We start from the raw sequence: 16,728 nt of genomic DNA, 5'->3' as shown, positions 1-16,728 counted from the left end.
TCTTTAACTCTCGTGTCCAAGCACTTTTAAGACAATTGTCATGTGCGTTTAGCGCCATCCCCCGACCATTATGAGATGAATTCATGAAAGAATCCCTGCTTTCTCGTTTAATTCTAACATAACATTCAACCACAGATGTTTTTCGTGACTTTTCTCTCGGTAAAATTAGGTATCGGCAGTTAGCAACTGATCGGCTACTCGACAAGTCATCTCTAAATTGGACCAATTTGGATAGTCTCGCTAAACGTATGTTGTTTTAATGAGGGGATTTAAGGCTTCGTGTCGGGAAAAATAAAATAAACGTGTAAAGGACTGCCATCTTGGCATATTTATGACCCTTTTTTTGATGTACAGTAAATGGAGTCGAGGAGTCGATTCCACCGACTCCTACCGTGGGAGTCGGAGTCGACTCCAAAAAAACAGGAATCGGACACCCCTAGTTTTGCTGAAAAGATCCTACGGGGGCACTATTGCGTTCATATCTATGGTCTGATGACCGCCGAATAAGACGAGATGAAAGCTGATTCGTTGAAAACGAAAAACGTCACTTCCGCAAGTTTCTTAAGTACGTAAGACACACGTTCCTTAGCCACGTTTGTCATTCGTTTTGGAGCGTTGGCGAGTCAACAGCAGCCGCAGTTGAATCTTTTTAAAAGCTTTTTTGGTCAACTTTACGGTTATATTTCAGTCACTCGGTGCTTTTTGTATCGCCACATTTGGGTTAACCAAAGACTGTGTTTTGTTTTTTGGTAATGTGTTTTGAAATCATGAAAATGAAAGAAAACTACCCGAAGGACACCAAGACCGCGTCTGTTCATAAGAAGAAATGGTCAAAATCAAAGAGGAAGACGTTTCTGCGAGCAAAAATCAGCGAAAAGAGGCGACGGGTCCGCGCCTGGTCTACCAAGAGACGACAGTTTTGTCCGGACCGTGTTGACGGTTACGTTACAGCTACGAGGAATCAAAGTTACGTACCAGCGGTTGCCATGGCACCAAGGAACACAACACAGTATTTAATGGACCTGGAGTACGCTGAACGATTAGATGTTTCGTTTGAGACATGCGATGTAAGCCATGATTTCTCAATGCAGATTCATGTCCCATTTGATGAGAGCGTTTTCTCACTGTCGGACTCTGATTACGACAGATCGTTGGACTTTCAACAGCGAGACTTCGAGAACGTGTTCTTCAGGAATGAAATCTGACGTATTTCCGAAACTCGACTTGATTTCGTCGGAACAAGACGACCGGGCAGCTGTGAAACCATAGACAGTAATATGTGCGTGAAATGCCAATGGTTTTATTGTTAGGCCTTTATAAATGTGTGATTGTATCGAACAATGTTTTATTGAAGCCAAGGCATTCAACAGAATTCTTTGAGTTGCATGTTACGAGTTGAATTTGGTTTCATTTGTCGGCTCTCCTTGTCTCACAGCATTGCGCAGACTCCAACTCAGGGAGGCGGAACGCTCTGCGTCACAGCTGCGTGATGACGTGTACGCCACGCCCCGCCTCCAGTACGGCCACCACCACGTGGCCAGCAGGTAAACTCGCTCCACCCTTTGTGTATGCGGTGTTAGAGCGTTGCAGTAACCTGATGTCGCAGTGTAATTTGTGAACAAATGTGCATGCATTGTTCTGCCTACGGATGCATGTGTGTTTTTGAGAGACTTTTACAGGTTGCTGATCCTCCTCGACGGATCTCAGCTGTCTGTGCAACCCACCCCAGAGCCTTGGGACAAAGCCACATGGCTGCCTGGTCATCGCTGCTGGGTAAATGTGGTAACTTTGAATGTCAAATCACACAAGTGCACTCAGGTCTTTATCATGTGATATGATCTTATTTTGTGAGAACTTTTGTAAATATTGATTGTATTAATTATCAATAATTGTATTAACTATTAAAACATACATCTGACTTTCATCTTGTTTCTTGTTTATTCATTGTATGAAATTAATTCAGGAAAATGAGATGCAAAGACTGCGTACATATCTGCTTGACGACAATAATACAATACTTAAAATAACAGTAAAGCCTGTATAGCAGGCTGATAAACTGATTTTTTTTTTTTCATAAATGTTTTAGTTGGATGTTAACACACAAAGGGGATGTTGGGATAACTGCTGCAGGATTTCAGGAATATATGGGTAGGAGTTAATGGACCCAAAATGCATGTGTACTGAGAGACCCAAAAGTATTAAACTGACAAATGTGTAGAACATGTAAAATGACTTATCTGTTCTCTAAACCACTTATTTTAAGCATACTGTACTTCTGGAATCGCAAAATGAACTTGTTTTGAAATGCGTTAAGAAATTGTGCAAATGACAGTTAAAGGTATAGTAAGGGATTTCTGTGAAATGCTGTTAAAAGTAGATCTGACACACTTGTAGCCAATCAGCAGTAAGGGGCGTGTATACACATTAGGGGGGAGTTGTTTGTGTTGCATAGAATGTTTGTGAATTTGGGGGCGGAGCTATCAAGATAGGGAATTGGGGGGGGGGGGGGGTTAGAGGTATGTTTGTTTTGGGGATGTCAAATATCATTAGTTTCTCAGAAATCGCTACTCCACCTTAAGGAACATTCCACTTTTTTTTTGAAAATAGGCTCATTTTCCAACTCCTAGAGTTACAGTTGAGTTTTACCGTTTTCAAATCCATTCAGCCGATCTCTGGGTCTGGCGGTACCACTTTTTGAATAGCTTAGCATAGTTTATTGAATCTGATTAGACCGTTAACATCTCGCTCAAAAAAAAAAATGACCAAAGAGTTTTGATATTTTTCCTATTTAAAACTTGAATCTTCTGTAGTTACATCGTGTACTAAGACCGACGGAAAATGAAAAGTTGTGATTTTCTAGGCCGATATTAGGGATGTCACGATTTTTGAATATTCGATTAGTCGATTTAATTATAGAATATCGAATAGGTTGTGCGATTTGTCGTCTTAAAATCCTCATGTTTCCAATGGTGACACGTTCATGTAACCAGAGGGAGGCGCGCGCGCTGCCAATAACGCACCTAAAAAGCTGTAAACAGCAGAACATAGACAAGCGTGGCATTTAACATAGACGTTAAAATCAGTGTTCACACGACACACGTGCCGTCATTCAGGCTGTTCACAATGATATAACGAGTTTGGGCAGCCTAAAATCAATATGGCTTGAGGTAAGCTTGCTGCGATAGTCGGTGTTGCCGGTGTTCAGGAACAACATCGGTATCATAACTTGTCACCGCTCCCGAATTGGCGCTAATTTGAAAGTGAAAGTAAAATCCCTTCAGTTATTCATGGTGCGTGTCCACAAAAAGGTGCCGGACTGGACAAAAGCCAGGCGAACGCCGCGAGCGAGCGACACTGATAGTCCACACTGGCGGAAAGCGAGCGTTTTCAGTTTATTCCTCCGGAAGCTCAACGTAGGAATTAATTGAAAGCGCTCGCTCTGCTTCGCACTGTTATGAATGGCCATGCAGATTTTACTTTCACTTATATTAACGAACATATTAATATGTTTTAGCACATTACAATCATTATATGGCTTGAGTTAAGACGGCATATTCTCCAATGAATTAAACAGTTTATCAATATACAGATTGAAAGCTTGAATGGTCTCTCTCCCACTGTTTGTGTGTTGATGCGGGGGAGGGGTGCATTTTCAAATAATCGAATAATTCCCAGCGATTTTCGAATATTATTTTTGCTTGAAATGCCCATCCCTAGCCGATATGGCTAGGAACTATATTCCCATTCTGGCATAACAATCAAGGAACTTTGCTGCCGTACCATGGGTGCAGCAGGCGCAATGATATTAGGCAGCATCTCTCACAAATGTCTCCATGGTTACAAGGCACGTTCCCTGTGCAAGCAAGGGGTCACAGGTGCTGCGTAATATCATTGCACTGCTGCACTCGTGGTACGGCAGCAAAGTTCCTTGATTATTATGCCGGAATGAGTGTATAGTTCCTAGCCATATCAGCCTAGAAAATCTTTTCATTTTCCGTCGGTCTTAGTACACAATGTAACTACAGAAGATTCGAGTTTTAAATAGGAAAAATATCAAACTCTTTGGTCATTTTTAAGCACGATGCTAACGGTCTAATCAGATTCAATGAACTATGCTAAGCTATGCTAAAAGTGGTACCGCCAGACCCGGAGATCGGCTGAATCGATTTGGGAAACGGTAAAACTCAACTGTTTAATGCTAGGGGAGTTGGAAAATGAGCATATTTTCAAAGAAAGTGGAGTGTCCCTTTAATATTTGGCATTTGTAGGGTCTTTTGAATGTTATTTTGTGCAATTGGGGCCCATGGAGTTCGGGGACTGCTGCTGGTGAGAATTGAAGATGCATGTTCATGAAATGTGATAAAGTCTGTTTCTTGTGTATTAAGGTAAGAATTTAGCTTAAAATGAACCTTTTATGCCTCCTTGAGTACATTAAACCATTTACACTGCATATAGGCACTAATGAATGAAATCAATGGGGCTGATCAGGTAATGTTGAAATACTGTTGCAATAGAGTGGTGCAGGTATCATCACTTTGTAGGCCAAAATGCAGAAATGAGCATTTTAGCACTTAAGGTTTCATTGTGCTGGAGTCTGGGTTTTTTAATGGGATTTTGGTTAATGGCTGAAATAAGGTGTGTGAACACAAGCTCAAGACACTTTCACGTTTTATTCTACGACATAAAATACATAAGCATTACCCCACTCGTGATTTTTTTTTTTAAGCTATTACATGTCTTAAGAAAGGCGGTTGGAAACAAGCGGTTAAATGGGACTACAGAAGCTGTCGGGGAGATTAAACGTCATCACGCTGAACAGGTAAACCTGCGACAGCCTATAGTAGCCTACAGCCGAGAACTCTGAAACATTAATTTTAATGTGATTTTAGTGTGAAATGTTTGCTAATGTTTTCTGTATTAAGTTGAATACATTTACTAAGTTGCAATGACAATGATCTGCCATATACTGTACAGTGAAACCCTAAATAAACTGTACAAATGATATCGGATCAAATAATACACCGGTTTTAACAAAAGAACTGATGTACTGACATTGCTGTGGTCATAATTATGACACTCTTCAGTTCACACAAATGACTGCACAAGTCTAAAACCAAAAAGAGCACATTTGGGATAGAGTACAGGAGGCCTTGTGTGTTGATAAATCAGCATGGACTGAAATCATATTTTGATCCATGTTAGGAAAAATTCAGGCTATTCTGGGTGTGTTTTGTTTGTTTGTTTTTCTTTATAAATAAGCATACACAGCAATATGTGTATTTTAGATAGGCGCACAACGCACTTCATCAAATGAAATGTAAACAAGCTGTGGATCAGCACTTCTGCTAATTGACTCTCTTGGTATATGATTGTTTTGAGTACAGGAACACCTTGTTCCTTTCCTCACCGCACAGCTCAGTTTTTGGCACAGGGCGGTTCCAAAAAAAAAAAAAAAAAAACATGTGGCAAACAGGTGCACTTGCCTAACTGGTTTACACCACCAGGTGGCCCTAAATTGCCACAGTAGAGTAAGGCCCACCACCAGTACTCTAGGAAGGCTGACAAGAGCAATGTGTTGATAATCCTAGTGCCACATTTAGATTATAGTGCATGGCATCTGTTTGTGAGGGACATGAAGCAATGGAGGAGAGCAGGCCAGGACAAACTCTCAAATTACACAAGGCAACGAGGACACAAACCACAAATGAAGGAACCCACACAAGGTAAAGTGTGTCTCTATTTCTCCATGTTCCTCAACTCATACTTTACTATAATAGACCAAACTTTAAGTTTCAACTTTTGTTTTCTTTTTTATGCTGAGTGTTTCTCCCACTCTGACAATGCTTTGTGTTAGCTCAGTTGCCCCGTGGTCCATCTGCCAAGAGTAATAGATGAGACAACTTGTCCCAGGCCTACTGTGTGCTGTCAATGAGATGACTGCAGAATACAAGTCTTGTGCATTATGATTGATATGGAGCCCTCCAGCCAGGCCGCACTGCCAGTCTATTGATTAGTCACTAGCCTGGCCTCATGGGAGGGCCTGTCCCTCTGTCATCCATCATACACATTTTCTCCTATTTTAGACAGACCAAAAAAGTTACCAGGATAAGCTCCTACTTGAAGGTGCGGGTTTGCCCATTTAGAACATATCTCTAATCTTATCTGAAGATTTGTGTAAATGGTACATTTCATTTGGATGCGATAAGGTTGTAGGTAATTCATGCTGGTCTGGTTTCATGAGATTTTAAGCTAAATCTAAACTAAATAGGCCGTTATCTGTTATCTTTCTTTAATGTGATTCCAGTCCATTTCCATTGCATAAAACTTTTCAATTATTTAATCTTTTTTTTTTTTTAAATAAAGGGACATACAATCATTTTGATAAACGGTTTGCATTATGTTGTCAGGCTAATTTTAACCTTTTGGTATCATTAATGGAATCAGGTAAAGTCTGCTTCCATGAAAGGCTGGCCTTGATGAAACAGGCAGTGAATCGGAGTGTATTTGTACCTGATTGCGTAATTGGGGGGAAACTTTATAAACCAAGAGATTTTATGTGAAGGAAATGGATTGGAATGAGTTCAAGGAAGATAATAGATAATGTCCTATTTAGTTCAAATAACTTAAAATCTCAAATAGCCCAGGTCGGCAATTACCTAAAATATAAGGAATATAAATGTGAAAAAGTGACTATAGGGGAATATAAAAAAGTATTTTTGCAATGAAAAATATTTCAAACAAAACAACAGCAAACTGAACTGTATATACTGTATATAAAATGTAAGTTACTCAATATCAACTTCATGTTTTTTTTGAGCTGTTTAAAACTGGGAAATTATAAAAGCAATTTCCCAGTTGGACCAGCTCCGAATCAGCAAGGCTGTGATTACCTGTTGTATATAGCTTAAAAGGTTAGTTCACCCAAAAATGAAAATTACCCCATAATTTACTCATCCTCAAGCCATCCTAGGTGTATATGACTTTCTTCTTTCAGTCAAACACAATCAGAGTTATATTAAATATATCCTGGCTCTTCCAAGCTTTATAATGGAAGTGATTGGAGGATGAGATTTTGAAGCCCCAAAAAAGTGCATCCATTGATCATAAAATGTACTCCATGTGGTTCTGGGCGTTAATAAATGTCTTCTGAAGAGAATTGATGTGTTTGTGTAAGACAAATATCCTTATTTAAATCTTTATAAAGTAAAATAATGAGCTTCCGTAGCGACAGCCATACACATTTGCGTCTAAAAAGTTTTCCGCGACATAGTTCACAATGGCGTTCTACGCTACACCATGACATGCTATGCTATGTCCTATGTTATAACGTACGTCATGTCATTGTGTATTATGTCAGGAAAGTCGCAACAGAAACGTATTATTTTATATTCACTACAGAAGGCCTTTATTAAAGCCCTGGAGCCTCGTGGAGTACGTTTTATGATCAATGGATGCACTTTTTTGGGGCTTCAAAATCTTATCCTCCAATCACTCCCATTATAAAGCTTGGAAGAGCCAGCATATTTTTTAACATAACTCTATGTTTGGCTGAAAGAAGAAAGCCATATACACCTTGGATGGCTTGAGGGTGAGTAAATTATGGGGTAATTTTCATTTTGGTTGAACTATCCCTTTAACTAAATCAGACATACCGTACATAATCACACAGTTTCATTGTCTCTTTTCTAATGTTCAGGTTCTGGCAAATGTTATGGAGAAAGCATGGAAAAACGTGTGTGAATCAGCTGTTTGGTGATGGATGAATGAACCAGACTTTTGGCAAAACACCAGTCCAGTAGAAGATAAAGGTAAACCCACTGGAAGCAATTTGCTTGCTTTTCTTTCTTTTTGTGCATTTGAAACAAAACATTTTTGCTGCTTGTTCATTGTATTTAAAGCAGTTTGTACTTCATTTCATATTCTGCACTTTCTTTAAATGGCAGAGTACTGTAGATTACTTTAATTAATTTGCAAAATTAAGGTGGAATTGATACATATTCAACACTACCTGATTCTCAATGTTGAAACTGGTTAGGGTGTGGAATTTCTATGGGACTGGATAGGGACAGTAAATGGAATTAGTTTTTTAATATTGCTTAAATAATGCCTGATATTCATAAAACATGCACAGACAAAAACAGCACTTTGACCTTCACAGAGACAGGAAGAGACAGGTGCCTGTGGCGTTGTGGTTGGACACACCCACGGAGTGGACTCTGTTCAGCCGAAAGAAAAGGTCACAGAAATGTCGTGCAGTCATGTCCTTGTTAGTTTGATCAGATTTGATAAAAGCAAACCTGCTGCTTGGTTTCTTCCTGCTGTACTTTTCGACATCCATAATAACTACACACCACACATTTGATCTATGTTGTGATGTGTGATGACTCAGCTAACAACTGTTTTGTTAAATTTGCATTGTTCATTAAACATATGTGACAGATGGAAACTGGAAATAAAAAGAAGCTCTGTTCCTCATGCGAGTTTGTAGAAGGCAGGAAATACAAGAGTAACAATTGACAATTGTAGATACGATCAATTCCACAATATGCACATCCGAAGTATCGATTTTGCATTTTTACATAGCTCTTCAGAATAGCATTCTAGCATTCTTATAATTTCTTCCTCAAAGTAGTACCCATAAAAGTGTTTTCTGCAAAGTGTTACAATTTAAAACAGATGTCTTCAGTCTTCAGTGTCACATGATCCTTCAGAAATCATTCTAATATGCTGATTTCTTGCTTAATTATTAATAATGGTTGTTATTATTATCAATGTTAAAAACATTTTTCATGCAGCTTTGGTTAGCAAGGCACTTCTTAATTTGTAATTATTACAAAAGTTTGACTGGTAGTGTGGATATATTGAAGTATCACTGATATACCTGAAAATAGGTGTGGAGTGGGGTGAGGCGCAGAAAAGTCAGTGGTCAACCAGGACCTCCCACTCCATATGTGTTCAAGGACTGTGGTGCCTTCAACTCTGAGATACAGGTGTGAAAATGACAATGACAAATTGATATTGAGTTGAATGCTTTGAGCTTAAAATTTCGCCTTGACCCAGTTGAGGCCCTAAAGCCTGCTCGCTGGAGCCATTTTAATGAATTTTAGTACCGGAAATAGGCCACGGGTGAGGGGGGCAGGGGCTTTGACGTGAGCGTGTGCACCTCCGGGAGCATCCCTCTCCTTCAACCTCGCCTCATTAGTCTAACTGGGCAGTTGTGGAGCTGTTGTGTGTCACATCTATTTTGGTCCCCCTAAACTCCAAAGTGCTCCCTCAACTTATCTTCCTGTATTCTCTCCATTTCCTCTCTCACCACCCAAGAGACAAGGTGGAAGAGATGCGATTGGCCCCTGCTCCGTCATCATCAAGGAGACAGTTTGGCAAGGAGGAATCGGACACTGATGCCGTCGCTAACTGTGTCAAGGACGCAGAAGCCAAACCTGTTACAGTTCACCTGTTAAAGACCTGAGAACACAAATGCAGAGAGGAACTGACCTACTAAACCAACTTAACTGTACACTCGTCCTTAAATTAAAGGTATAGTTCAAACCGTTGCCATTATTTACTCACTGTTTAAGTGAAACACAAAAATAATTTGTAATTAATTTTCCATACAATAAGTTTCCATACAATGATTTAATAGTGACCTGTGAAGCTCCAAAAAACACTATAAACTGTTTGACTTGTCTACACAGTAAAATCCCCAGAGTTAAATCAACTCTGCTCAGAGTAGATATGGTCCCTCTCTAAATAGTGTTAAAGTAACACTGAAGCAGAGTTAAAGTTAATGAGATAATTAAGCAATTAATAAGGCTGTGACTGAAGTCAGTTGTAGTTCTTGACTGCGTCCGAAAACCTAGGTAGCTGTCTTGCTGCCTCGCTATCTTATAAGAGAATGACTTGTATGGCAGCGTTTGTGCATGAAGGTACCTCACGAAATTGATTTCGGACAGACTTCTGAGGCAGTGTAACAGTGTAATGATCTACAGCAATATAGCACAAGCTTTGGTGAGAACTAAACAAATATTTAATTACTACAGTAGTAATTTCTCGATAGAAATGATATCAAAATTGAAATATGTTGATCAAAATCGTACATTTATACACAAACTGAGCAGCAAACGCAACCTTCGGACGCCATCTTTATTTTTCTAGCTCAACTGTCACAGAATGGAAAGCACAGGATTGTGGGATATCAAAGGCAGCTAAGGATACATCTATGCTTCCTTCAAAAATCGATCTGAGGAAGGTATCTCATGAGAGAGGAAGTGAAGCTAACATTGGATTCGGACGTGCCTTGATGCCTTCTTACCTTGAAATGTGTCCTCGGAAGGCAGCATTTTTCAGTTTTCGGACACAGCCCTTGTGTTTCTCTTTTCTTCAATGATTCTGCTTGTTAACAGCAGGTGTTCATCACTAATGCACAATCATCACTTAATTAATTGCTTAATTATGTCATTAACTTTAACTCTGCTTTAGTGTTATTTTAACACTATTTAGAGAGGGAGCATATGAAGAGTTTCGTTGCAAAACGAGAACTCCGTTTTTTTAATTTTTCAAAAATCTTGTTTTTTGGTTGTGCATTCCAATTAATATCAATTCAACTGCAGTTGGTTTGTTTTGATTTAAACCTTCATAACTTAAAAAATACAGCTAAGTAGCACCATAAAACAAAATAATAACATGATAACATAATAATAAACATGTTTTGACAAAAATGTTAAAAACGGAGTTATCTCGTTTTGCAACGAAACTCTTCATATGTACTCTGCACAGAGTTGATTTAACTCTGGAGATTTTGCTGTGTATATTTAAAGTGTTTGTAATGACATGAGATTCAAGTTTTGCGCTATCTAGATTTTTGCACGCTCATTTCAGTGCATGCACACAATCGCATCACCCTCATTGATCTGTCCTTGCGTCGTGTAGCCTGGCCCAAACCTGGAATGTGCCTGTCATCTGATCGCTTAAAGCTTTTTGAAAGAGTTGAAAGAGCACAGACAAGGGTCCTATTGTTCAGCAAAAGACACTGCTCTGTTGATAAAATCAGACACGTATACTCCAGCCCGCTGCTGCTGCTGCTGCTGGTGGTTGAACTGTTTTCTTTAGAATACTTTGTGTAGTTGAAATGAAATGAGAGGACCTCCCTGTGCAAGTACGAACCAGCCTAAATAAGTGTGATTTGAACTAAAGAAGGAGCAGTTTGTGATCCCATTGTCAATTTGCTGAGAGTTTTAGATATTTCAATCCTTCCCCATTCATGTAGGAGCTGTACTTATCTATAAAGAGGCAAATATATTTTTCTGCAAATATGTAGGTCACAATTTGTTTAATGCTTTATTCCCCCCCCCAAAAAATTCAAATGAATCTTTGTTAAATTCAATATATTTAAAAAAATAAATTAAAAAGTACACCGATCAGGCATAACATTATGACCACTGACAGGTGAAATGAATAACACTGATTATCTCTTCATCACGTCACCTGTTAGTGGGTGAGATATATATGGCAAAAAGTGAACATTTTGTCCTCAAAGTTAATGTTTTAGAAGCAGGAAAATGGGCAAGCATAAGGATTTGATTGAGTTTGACAAGGGCCAAATTGACGACTGGGTCAGAGCATCTCCAACACTGCAGCTCTTGTGGGGTGTTTCCAGTCTGCAGTGGTCAGTATCTATCAAAAGTGGTCCAAGGAGGGAACAGTGGCAATCCGGCGACAGGGTCATGGGCGGCCATGGCTCATTGATGCACGTGGGGAGCGAAGGCTGGCCCAAGAAGTAAATGCTGGTTCTGATAGAAAGGTGTCAGAATACACAGTACATCACAGTTTGCTGCGTATGGGGCTGCATAGACACAGACCAGTCAGGGTGCCCATGATGACCTCTGTCCACGGCCGAAAGCACCAACAGTGGGCATGTGAGCATCAGAACTGGACCATGGAGCAGTGGAAGAAGGTGGCCTGGTAAGATGAATCATGTTTTCTTTTACATCACGTGGATGGCTGGGTATATGTGTGTCGCTTACCTGGGCAACACATGGCACCAGCATGCAGTATGGGAAGAAGGCAAGCTGGTTAAGGCAGTGTGATGCTTTGGGCAATGTTCCATTGGAAAACCTTGGGTCCTGCCATCCATGTGGTTGTTACTTTGACATGAACCACCTACCTAAGCATTGTTGCAGACCATGTACACCCTTTCATGTAAACAGTATTCCCTGGTGGCTGTGGCCTTTTTCTCTTTCAGCCACAAAGCAAAAATGCTTCAGGAATGGTTTGAGGAGCACAACAACAAGTTTAAGGTGTCGACTTGGCCTCCAAATTCCCCAGATCTGAATCCAATCGAGCATCTATGGGATGTGCTGAACAAACAAGTCTGATCCACGGAGGCCCCACCTCACAACTTACAGGACTTAAAGGATCTGCTGCTAACATCTCGGTGCCAGATACCACAGCACACCGTCAGGGGTCTACTGGAGTCCATGCCTTGACGGGTCAGGGCTGTTTTGGCAGCAAAAGGGGGAGCAACACAATATTAGGAAGGTAGTCATAATGTTATGCCTGATCAGTGTAAATTACATACATTAAATTAATAACTAAAATAATTAAATATTGTAAAAGTAAACTTAAAAAACCCCAGAGTGACAGTTAGCATTATGTCAATAGTTAGGTGTTGTCCACTTGAGTTGGTGTTCATGTGCTATTTCAAGTCTATGAGTGCATGTGCCTCCTCTTAGTGTTATTATGTAATACTGTGTGAAAACCAAGACACCCTCGTCATACAAACATTCATCATCAATGCTAATCAGAGTGAGAACTCGCACTTGACACCTTATAAACACACTAATGTGATCCAAACACTGGCAAATTTGTCTTCTATGGCTGCTCACCTGTCACCAACACACATACGTACTTGCACAGTATGATACCACTACTGTTCCCTTCTTAGAAATAAAGGGAAAAAAATCAACCTTATTCTTCCCAGAATCATCCCATCGCACACTCGTAGGAGTTTCCGTCAGGCAGAATGAGAGAGATGCTGCATAGAAGGTCTAAAAACAGCACTTTGTTGAGAGACAGACATAGCTGGCGGTTGATTCAGGTCAAACCAGGTGACTGTCTGTAATGTGTAGTCATGACTTGGCTCCTTGATCCCTCTCTCTCTACTTTGGCACATGCAAGAGTTATGGAATTTAGGATGGACAGCTTCAGGATTCAGTTTGATTTTCAGTGTTTGCTCCTATGCAAGCAGAGAGATGTCATGGTGTAGATGAGACCTGCTTTATATCTTTGGTGGATAATGATGCTATCTGTCGACTATCTTAAATTAAATTAAATTTTAATTAAAATCAATATTTAATTTGTAGCTTAGTTTATTTTTTATTCCATTTTATTCCAAATTTTATTCCATTTTAGTATTTTTTTTTTTTGCAAATGTGAGATTTGTATTCCATTAGTCCTATTTCTTTTACAAGTGATCATATTTCTGATTTTGGGCTTGTGTTTGTTGTGTTTTGTTTTGTTTTATTTTATTTACTTTTAATTCTATTTTAATATTATTCCTTTTTATTTTATAAAAATATGAGATTTGTATTTGAGTCCAATAGACCTATTTGTTGTGATCATATTTCTGATTTTGGGCCTGTGGTTTGTTTTGATTTTGGGCCTGTTTTGTTTTTGTTTTTTGTTTTGTGTTTTTTGTTTGTTTTGTTTTTTGTGTTTTGTTTGCTTTTACTTTTAATTCTATTTTAGTATTCCTTTTTATTTTATCAAAATGTATTGTTTTGAGCCAAATAGACCTATTTCCTTTCCAAGTCATCATAATTTAGAATTTGTTTTCTTTATTTACTTTTATAGTATTATGCTATTTTATTTTATTAAAATGTGAGATTTGTATTTCAACACTTCTGCTTCCTTAGGATGATTTCATTAGTGTTGCAGCATTCCTCATTTAAACGTTGCTTTGAATTAAAGGGTCTGCTAAATAAATAAATATAAATGTAAATGTCAAAAATAAATAGCCTTTTTATTTGTGCTCTAAATGCTCTATGACTGAGAATTAAGAGAAATGTCAAAGTTTTCCAGATCACGACCTTAGAATGGACAAACTGGCAGTGTTCGTCTAATGTTCATTTTGAAAGGAAAATAAAGTATAAATAGCCCTATCACAGACCTCCGAGTCTCTGTATGCGGTGTGATTCATATCTCGTTAGAGAAGTCAGCCTCGTTAACCTCTCCGTAATTACCCAATGCGCAGCTCCGGCCCACAGCACACACAGCTTTGGCAAACTGAAGCCAGTGTGCGTCAGTCAGACACCAGTCAGGCCTTAGTGAAAGTGACGGTTCACATCTCTCAGCTGATTACTCATTCCTGAGCACCTACTCAATATTATTAATTCTACATCTCAAGTTTAGTTTGGCACACAGTGTTCATCTTAACTGACGTATACAGCAAACCTGAAATGATCTGAAGCGTGTCCTTTCCAAATGGGCTACTTAAAAGCTGCAGTCATTTGTCAAATAATGCAGTATGAATTCCTGAATATGTGTGTTCCTTTGACCTTCTACGTTTTTTCCTCTGGTTTCTGGGATCTGTCTTGGTGATGTGCATAAGACCTTTTTTCTGTCCCTCCCTACTGTTCTCTTTCCATTCGGGGACATTTCAGAGCCTTGGGAACGGTTTCCATGGCGACCGTAACTGCAGACAAGGAGAGTGTGCTGAGACAGGGATGTGAACGCACTGGCACTCTCATCTCATGTGGAGCGCTGGTTTGCCTCCTTCCTTCCATGTCATTTGTAAAATGAGATGCTCTATATATATATATATATAAGTTGAGCTTATTTATTTTTTTCTTGGTTCACATGAGACTCCTTGTTGCAATTAAATCATTTTATACTTTTACTTATTTTTCTACTTTTTCTTATTGCCCTTTTTATCACCTCCAACATGTCAAATGTAAGATTTTATTAAATCTATTTCAATCAATCAATCAATCAATCAATCAATCAATCAATCAATCAATCAATCAATCAATCAAACACAAATTCTTTTAAAAAATAACATTTCGCTTAAAAATTATTATTTTGAAAACCCTAGATTGGTACAGTTCATGCTTTACACACATATATATATATATATATATAATTTTTTTTTTAATTTTTTTTATTTATTTTTTAATAGTCAGTGTAGTTAAATATAATAATCTATGGAAGCTTGTTTGTGCCACAGAATAAACAATAAAAAATGTAACTGTGACCTTTTTTTCTCACAATTTTGTGTTTATAACTCACAATTCTGTCTTTTTTCCTCACAATTCTGACTTTATTTCGAGTTTATAACAATTGTAGTAATTGTGCCATTTAAGTAATTCTGACTTTTTTCTCAGAATTGTGAGATATAAACTCAGAATTGCAAGAAAAAAATGTCAGAATTGTGAGATAAAAAGCCATATACCTTTTCTATTTTTTATTCCATGGCACAAATAAGCTTCCGTACATATATCAGCATGATTAAAATGTAAATTTAATTGCTGTATGCATAATATCTATCAATAGAAATGATCTCCATGAGACTAAGGGGGCATTTACACAACACCATTTTCAACTAAAATGTAAAACTTTTGGGGGCCTGAAAACGCAAAAAACGATTTTGAAAACGATCGACATTTTTGCAAACATCACCGTGTCCCCATGTAGACACTAAAAATGCAAATTTGTGAAAACAGTGACGTCATGCACATGCATATTACGTGTTCAGTCTATAAGCACGTAGTGTTTCTTTACAGTGTGAAGTCGCCAACTACTGGCCTGGCAGCATAATACAACGTTTTTAGTCGTTTTAGTGGATCCGTGTGAGCGGGGATCATTTTAACAATGCTGTCGTTTTTATGGAAAACATTTTCATTTTTAGTACATTGTTGTTGTGTAAACGTACCCCTAAATAAATAAATAGGTCTGGCTTTTTGTCTTTGTTAACTTACCCCATAATTTATATAATATTAATATACATATATAATATTGCATCAAGCAATAACCAAACAGAGAGTGTAAACGTGTGCTTATTTTCCTGTGTATCTGTCTTTGCCGAGGTCAAATCAGACAAATACATTAGGTCAGCTGCAGGGTTCATATGAACACAGACTCCAGCAAATTAAAGCAGAAAACAACTGTCATCAGAGTGCTCATTCGTTTCCTCAGATGAAGTAAAGTTGGGATCAGAGAGCAATCGGTCACTTCACACCAGTAACATTAACAGAGAGAGGCTCCTAGATCTGGATTTAAGATGGCCTATGCAGAACCCCCAGGGGACATATATATTTAAAAAAGGTTAATGCAGGACCAGGCAACATTTGTATCTGAGGAAATGTTCCATTGCTTTTTAGAAATAAGAAAAATCTGATTTTTATTTCTAGCTACAGGAAAGAAAGGTTTTTATACACACACCCACATTCACATACATATTCCTGCCTTGGTATTAATTGGTTTGTGCCTCTTCAGTAAATGTGACCATCGGTAACCTTTGGTAGGTTTTGACATTGCAAGGCTTCATAATTTTTGAGCTATTGTTGAGCTCTCAGTGAGTTTTTATTGTAAATCAATTTGTTTTGATGTGGAGGAGAGGAGAACTGTGAAGATGTCTTTGTGTACCCAGATGCTGTATTCCACTGCTATTTCATCCTGTTTGCAGCAGGTGAAGTGAGGAGTAATTGGCTTCTGTCAATACTGGCTTGTGAG

General features: G+C 38.6%; 1 long non-coding RNA gene across 1 annotated transcript; it reads left to right on the top strand.

Moving 5' to 3' along the window:
* Positions 1-5,609: 5,609 nt before the first annotated feature.
* LOC137023915 (uncharacterized) lies at positions 5,610-14,265 on the top strand. The gene is made up of 3 exons (XR_010895595.1): positions 5,610-5,723; positions 7,697-7,808; positions 9,322-14,265. It is a non-coding gene; the product is annotated as an uncharacterized lncRNA (long non-coding RNA).
* The last annotated feature ends 2,463 nt before the right edge of the window (positions 14,266-16,728 follow it).

This window comes from Chanodichthys erythropterus, chromosome 8 (assembly GCF_024489055.1).
Source record: "Chanodichthys erythropterus isolate Z2021 chromosome 8, ASM2448905v1, whole genome shotgun sequence".
Classification (NCBI taxonomy): Eukaryota; Metazoa; Chordata; class Actinopteri; order Cypriniformes; family Xenocyprididae; genus Chanodichthys; species Chanodichthys erythropterus.
The sequence above is the reverse complement of the archived record's forward strand: the minus strand, read 5'-3'. Positions and strand labels throughout refer to the sequence as shown.